Below are 8,122 nucleotides of genomic sequence, written 5' to 3' on the forward strand. Positions count from 1 at the left end.
ATCATCAAGATCTGACGCCACAAGCCAGTGGGACTTTCGAGAGTATTTAGAACTCTGAGAGTATTTACAAATCGTAACCCCAATCTTTTTTTGTGTGTGTGCTAGGACTGGAAATTGCTCTCTTGAAATGTAAATGATTAATTTCTGAGTGACAAGATAAATAAGGGATTTTTTTTAAAAAAAGCAATTTGGTTCAGAGTGGAAGTCTCCACAACTCTCAAAGCAAAACTTGAGTTAGCTCAAGCTGAACATTAAGTCCAGTGGAGCTTGGATACTAGTGTGAGAGGAAGCCATTCCTGAGAAACACTATTAGGAAAAGTTGTCACTTTGGTTATTAGTTTGGACTGCCAACAGCAGGACAAAATTTTAAAAAACAGAACCTGTTGGAGAAAGTTTTTTCCTTCCTGAAGTTCTAAAGCCCAGTAGGGAAAGACAAGCATGAAAAGACTCAGGAATATAAATGGGCCTGAAAATATGACTCTTCCAAAGAAAGGCAATGCCAAAGAATGCTCAAACTACCACACAATTGCACTATCTCACACACTAGCAAAGTAATGCTCAAAATTCTCCAAGCTTCAACAGTATGTGAACTGTGAACTTCCAGATACTCAAGCTGGATTTAGAAAAGGCAGAAGAACCAGAGAACAAATTGCCAACATCTGTTGGATCATCAAAAAAGCAAGAGAGTTCCAGAAAAACATCTATTTCTGCTTTATTGACTATGCCAAAGCCTTTGACTGTGTGGACCACAACAAACTCTGGAACATTCTTAAAGAGCTGGGAATACCAGACCACCTGACCTGCCTCCTGAGAAATCTGTATGGAGGTCAGGAAGCAACAGTTAGAACTGGACATGGAAAAACAGACTGGTTCCCAATAGGAAAAGGAGTACACCAAGGCTATATACTGTCACCCTGCTTATTTAACTTATATGCAGAGTACATCATGAGAAACGCTGGGCTGGATGAAGCACAAGCTGGAATCAAGATCACCAGGAGAAATATCAATAACCTCAGATATGCAGATGACACCGCCCTTATGGCAGAAAGCAAAGAAGAGCTAAAGCTCCTCTTGATGAAAATGAAAGAGGAGAGTGGAAAAAATTGGCTTAAAACTCAACATTCAGAAAACTAAGATCATGGCATCTGGTTCCATAACTTCATAGCAAACAGATGGGGAAACAGTGACAGACTTTATTTGGGGGGTCTCTAAAATCACTGCAGATGGTGACTGCAGCCATAAAATTATAAGACACTTGCTCCTTGGAAGAAAAATTATGACAAACCTAGACAGCATATTAAAAAGCAGAGATATTACTTTGCCAACAAAGGTCCATCTATTCAAAGCTATGGTTTTTCCAGTAGTCATATATGGATGTCAGAGTTGGACTATAAAGAAAACTGAGTGCTGAAGAATTGATGTTTTTGAACTGTGGTGTTGGAGAAGACTCTTGAGAGTCCCTTGGACTGCAAGGAGATCCAACCAGTCCATCCTAAAGGAGATCAGTCCTGGGTGTTCATTGGAAGGACTGATGCTGAAGGTAAAACTCCAATACTTTGGCCACCTGATGTGAAGAACTGACTCATTTGAAAAGATCCTGATACTGGGAAAGACTGAAGATGGGAGGAGAAGGGGATGTCAGAAGATAAGATGGTTGGATGACATCACCATTTCGATGAACATGAGTTTGAGTAAATTCCAGGAGTTGGTGATAGACAGGGAAGCCTGGAGTGCAGCAGTCCATGGGGTCACAAAGAGTCAGACATGACTGAGTGACTGAACTGAACTGAAAATAGTACTCAGGCAATATTTGAGCGAGACATTCCTTGTAGTTATTGCTGATTTACCTAACACACTTAATGAGTCACCCTTCGGTGTCTTTCTAATCTGTTAGAAGAGGGGAGAGTGGTGCCTGAAGTCCTGAATAATCATGCACTAGACTGTGAAGTGGTCAGGAGTGGTTAAATATGAAGAGAGAAAGGTTCCAGAAGACCTTAAGAATATTCAGAATGTATTTTATCAGCCAAAAGACACATCCAGTCCTGTGTTATATCTCTGACAAAGGCAGCAAAAAACAAGGGTTTACCTGCATAATTTCCATCTTTAATGTAAGTAATAACTGGAAATATACTGATGTTTATTAAAAGAAGACAATGAATTTTGGGAAATGCCTGAAAATGAACTTCCCAGCAAGTTCAGAGGCGGGTAAAGAGTTTTTTTAAGTGTTCAAAATCCAAAGTGCTAACTCTCTCCAGGGCTGTGTAAATTATGGCGTAATACTGATCACAGCACAACCAAATTTCAGCCTTACCAGAAATGAAGGAAAACAAACACATTCACCATGAATTCGCTTTAAATTAGAAAGAGAATTCAAGATATTACTAAATATTAGTTAGGGAAAAAAGCAATTTAAAACATCCACTGGAAGACAATTTTGAATTCTCACTTCGATCTATTAAGCCCTTACTCTGTGCCAAGCAAGTTCCATAAGTAACTTTAACTGAAAAATGTTAACACTTTGCCAAAAATTTACAAAAAATGAATGGCTGAACCAACATTTATCTCCTAAAGAGCCACTAAATGAATGATGTTGATGCAACCCACTCCTGTCATTCAAATGTTTATACTTGTGTGTGAATTTAGTCAGTTCTGTACTGTTTTATCGTATATGGAAGTTGGTGTATTCACTGCCACAGTCAAAATCCAGAACAATTCCATCATCACAAGGAATTTTTATAGCCACACCCACCTCTTTCTTGGCTATCTCCTTATTCCTCAGCCCTGGCAACAACTAATCTGGTTTCCACTTCTAAAACTTTGTCATTTTAAAACTGTTATATAAATAGAATGATACAGTAAAAATCTTTGAATATTAGATTTCTTTCATTCAGCATAATTTCTTTGACATCCATTCAACTTTTTGTACATGTCAAGAGCCTTTTCCTTTTAATTGCTGAGTGGTATTCCATGGTACGGATGTATCACAGTGTTCACCTAACGAGGGTTTCCACATTCTTGCCAGAATTTGATGTTGTCACCACTTTTTATTTTAGCCATTCTAATAAGTGTGCAGTAATAGCTTGTGGTCATAATTTGCATTTCCTTAATAATTAATGATGTTGAACAACTTTTCTTGTGCTTATTTGCCATTTATATGTGCTCTTCAGTTAATTCATGATTTTTGCCCACTTCCTAACTATATTGTTTTTCACTGTTAAGTTTTGAGAATCCTTTATTCTAGATATTGTTGTCGTTATTATTGTTCAGTCACTCAGTCATGTCCAAACCCTTGCAACCTCATGGGCTGCAGCACACCAGTCTTCCCTGTCCTTCACCATCCCCCGGAGCCTGCTCAAACTCATGTCCATTGAGTCAGTGATGCCATCCAACCATCTCATCCCTGTCACCATTCCCCTCTCTGCCTGCCATCAACCTTTACCAGCTTCAGGCTCTTTTCCAATGTGTCAGCTTTTTGCATCAGGTCGACAAAGTATTGAAGCTTCAGCTACAGCATCAGTCCTTCCAATGAATATTCAGGGTTGATTTCCTTTAGGATTGACTGGTTCAATCTCCTTGCAGTCCAAGGGACTCTCAAGAGTCTTCTCTAGTTCAAAGGCATCAATTCTTTGGCACTCAACCTTTTTAATTGTCCAGGTCTCATATCCATACACGACTACTGGAAAAAACATAGCTCTGATTATATGAACATTTGTAGGCAAAGTAAAGCTCTACTTTTTAGTATGCAGTCTAGGTTGGTCATTGCTTTTCTTCCAAGGAGCAAGGGTCTTTTAATTTCATGGATGTAGTCACAAGAAAATAAAATCTGTCATTTTTTCCCCATCTATTTGCCATGAAGTGATGGAATCGGATGCCATGATCTTTGTTTTATGAATGTTGAGTTTTAAGCCAGCTCTTCCACTTTCATCAAACTTCCCTGGTGGCTCAGATGGTAAACCATCTGCCTTCAATGCTGGAGACCCGGATTCGATCCCTAGGTGGGGAATATCCTCTGGAGAAGGAAATGGCAACCCACTCCAGTACTCTTGCCTGGAAAATCCCATGTATGGAGGAGCCTGGTGGGCTACAGTCCAAGGGGTCGTAAAGAGTCAGACCCTTGAGCGACTAGCTTTCACTTTCATGAAGAAGCTTAGCACCTCTTCACTTTCTGCCCTAAGGATGATGTCATCTGCATATCTGAGGTTATTGATATTTCTTCCCACAGTCTTGATTCCAACTTGAGCTTCATCCAGCCCAGCATTTCACATGATGTAGTCTTCATGCAAAAATGGGTTCGATAAAGGACAGAAATGGTATGGACCTAACAGAAGCAGAAGATATTAAGAAGAGGTGGCAAGAATACACAGAGGAACTATACAAAAAAAAGATCTTCACGATCTGGATAATCACAATGATGTGATCACTCACCTAGAACAGGACATCCTGGAATGTGAAGTCAGGTGGGCCTTAGAAAGCATCACTACCAACAAAGCTAGTGGATATGATGGAATCCCAGTTGAGCTATTTCAAATCCTGAAAGATGATGCTGTGAAAGTGATGCACTCAATATGCCAGCAAATTTGGAAAATTCAGCAGTGGCCATAGGACTGGAAAAGGTCCGTTTTCACTCCAATCCCTAAGAAAGGCAATCCCAAAGAATGTTCAGACTACTTCACAATTGCACTCATCTCACACGCTAGTAAAGTAATGCTCAAAATTCTCCAAGCCAGGCTTGAGCAATACATGAACCATGAACTTCCAGATGTTCAAGCTGGATTTAGAAAAGGCAGAGGAACCAGAGGTCAAAGTGCCAACATCCACTAGATCATCAAAAAAGCAAGAAAGTTCCAGAAAAACATCTATTTCTGCTTTGTTGACTATGCCAAAGCCTTCAACTGTGTGGATCACAATAAACTGTGGAAAATTCTGAAAGATATGGGAATACCAGACCACCTGACCTGCCTCTTGAGAAACCTGTATGGAGGTCAGGAAGCAACAGTTAGACCTGGACATGGAACAATAGACTGGTTCCAAATAGGAAAAGGAGTACATCAAGGCTGTATACTGTCACCCCACTTGTTTAACTTATAAGCAGAGTACATCATGAGAAACGCTGGGCTGGAAGAAGCACAAGCTGGAATCAAGATTGCCGGGAGAAATATCAATAACCTCAGATATGCAGATGACATCACCCTTATGGCAGAAAGTGAAGAGGAACTAAAAAGTCTCCAGATGAAAGTGAAAGAAGAGAGTGAAAAAGTTGGCTTAAAGCTCAACATTCAGAAAACTAAGATCATGGCATCTGGTCCCATCACTTCATGGGAAATAGATGGGGAGACAGTGGAAAGTGTCAGACTTTATTTTTGGGGGCTCCAAAATCACTGCAGATGGTGACTGCAGTCATGAAATTAAAAGACACTTACTCCTTGGAAGGAAAGTTATGACCAACCTAGATAGCATATTAAAAAGCAGAGACATTACTTTGCCAACAAAGTCCGTCTAAGGCTATGATTTTTCCAGTGGTCATGTATAGATGTGAGAGTTGGACTGTTAGGACAGCTGAGTGCCAAAAAGTTGATGCTTTTGAACTATGGTGTTGGAGAAGACTCTTGAGAGTCCCTCAGACTGCAAGGAGACCCAACCAGTCCATCCTAAAGGAGATCAGTCCTGGGTGTTCATTGGAAGGACTGATGCTGAATCTGAAACTCTAATACTTTGGTCACCTCATGCAAAGAGTTGACTCATTGGAAAAGACCCTGAGCTGGAGGGATTGGGGGCAAGAGGTGAAGGGGATGACAGAGGATGACATGGCTGGATGGCATCACCAACTCGATGGGCATGAGTTTGAGTAAACCCCGGGAGTTGGTGATGGACAGGGAGGCCTGGCATGCTGTGTTTCATGGGGTCGCAAAGAGTTGGACACGACAGAGCGACTGAACTGGACTGAACTGATATACAGTATCATGCCATCTGCAACAGTAATAGCTTTACTTCTTTTCCGATCTGGATTCCTTTTATTTCTTTTTTGTTTTTTGTTTTTCTCTCTCTCTGATTGCTGTAGCTAGGACTTCCAGAACTGTGTTGAGTAATAGCAGTGAAAGTGAAAACCCTTGTCTTGTTCCTGATCTTAGGGGGAGTGCTTTCAGTTTTTCACCGTTGAGAATAATGTTTGCTGTAGGCTTATCATATATGGCCTTTACTATGTTGAGATAGGTTCCTTCTTTGCCCATTTTTTAAAGAGTTTTCATCATAAATGAGTGTTGAATTTTGTCAAAGGCTTTCTCTGCTTCTATTGAGATTATCATATGGTTTTTATCTTCCAATTTGTCAATATGGTGTATCACATTGATTGATTTGCAAATATTGAAGAATCCTTGCACCCCTGGAATAAACCCAAATTGATCATGGTATATAAACTTTTTGATGTGTTGTTGAATTCTGTTTTGCAAAATTTTTTGAGGATTTTTGCATCTATATTCCTCAGTGACATTGGCTTGTAGTTTTCTTTTTGTGTATTGTCTTTGTCCGGTTTTGGTATCAAGGTGATGGTGGTCTTGTGGAATGAGTTTAAAAGTGTTCCTTCCTCTGCAATTTTTTGAAAGAGTTTTAGGATAGGCATTAGCTCTTCTCTAAATGTTTTATAGAATTCTCCTGTGAAGCCATCTGGTCCTGGGCTTTCGCTTTGGGGGAGATTTTTTTTTTAATCACAGCTTCAGTTTCAGTGCTTGTAATTGGGTTGTTCAAAATTTCTATTTCTTCCTGGTTCAGCCTTGAAAGATTGGACTTTTCTCAGAATCTTCATATAGGGTGAGATTTGTGCTGAGTTTTTTGTTTGTTTGCTTTGTTTGTTTGCTTTTTTTCTGATGGGCAAGGCTGAGTGAGGTCGTCCTCTTGTCCGCTGATGACTGGGTTTGTATTTTGTTCTGTTTTTTGTTTAGATGAGGCGTCCTGCACAGGGTGCTACTGGTGGTTGGGTGATGCCAGGTCTTGTATTCAGGTGGTTTCCTTTGTGTGAGTGCTCACTATTCGATACTCCCGAGGGTTTGTTCTCTGATAATCTAGGGTCTTGGAATCAGTGCTCCCACTCCAAGGATCAGGGTTTGATCTCTCCTACTTGCCTTCAGAGGTTGTTTGGAGGACTGCAGGCAATGCAGGCCAAGTGCTTAGAACTCCAGAAGATATTCACTTAATATATCATCTCTAGGTCCAGCACACACTTGTGCAATACTACTCTCAGATCTGGACAAGAAGTGCATCTGCTTTGGGCTTGATGCTTTAGCCTTGCTGTGCACACCACAAACCCCTCTCTCCTCAAAACAAAAGACAGCTGTGTCAAAATGCCACAAGGATGTGTGGACTGCTTGGCTGCTGACACCAAAAGCCCAGCCTGTCTTTTAATACTCAGGGTTGTGTTCCTGCTTTGCGAGAATTAGCATGGTGTGTCTTGCACTGGAACTTGTGGCTCTTGGGTGGAGCTTTGTTCAGTGCAAGTATGGAGACTTTTGGGTTAGCTCTTGTCTATTAATGTTCCCTAGAATCAGGAGCTCTCTGATGTTCTCAAGTTTTGAAGTTAAGCCTCCTGCCTCTGGCTTTCAGTTTTTCTCTTACAGTAGCCTCAAGACTTCTCCATCCATACAGCACAGATGATAAAATGTCAAGGTTAATGGTGAAACAGTTCTCCACAGAGAGAGATACCCAGAGAGGTTCACAGAGTTACATAGAGAAGAGAAGAGGGAGGAGGGAGATAAAGGAGACCTGGGGAAGAAAAGGGAGAGTCAAAAGGGGAGAGAGCAATCAAACCAGTAATCACATCCCTAAGTGAAAATGGATACTGAAGATTAGATTTATAAAGGTACAAAATTGATAACAAACACCAAAAAGCAAAGATTAAAAATCTAGAATAGAGGTTAGACTCTCAAAAATACAATATAAAAAAATAAATTAGAAAATGCAATATAAAAAATACAAAACAAAATCAATTAAAAATTTTTTTAATATATATGAAAGTTGCTTTAAAAATAGGGCCTTTTTTTGCAAGGTAATAGTAGGTTATAAAAATTAAAATTAAAGAAGTAGTAAAGAAGTTAAATTTTAAAAAGGAAAATTAAAAAGTAATAGTAGTGAA

This window comes from Cervus canadensis, chromosome 13 (assembly GCF_019320065.1).
Source record: "Cervus canadensis isolate Bull #8, Minnesota chromosome 13, ASM1932006v1, whole genome shotgun sequence".
In the NCBI taxonomy this organism is placed as follows: domain Eukaryota; kingdom Metazoa; phylum Chordata; class Mammalia; order Artiodactyla; family Cervidae; genus Cervus; species Cervus canadensis.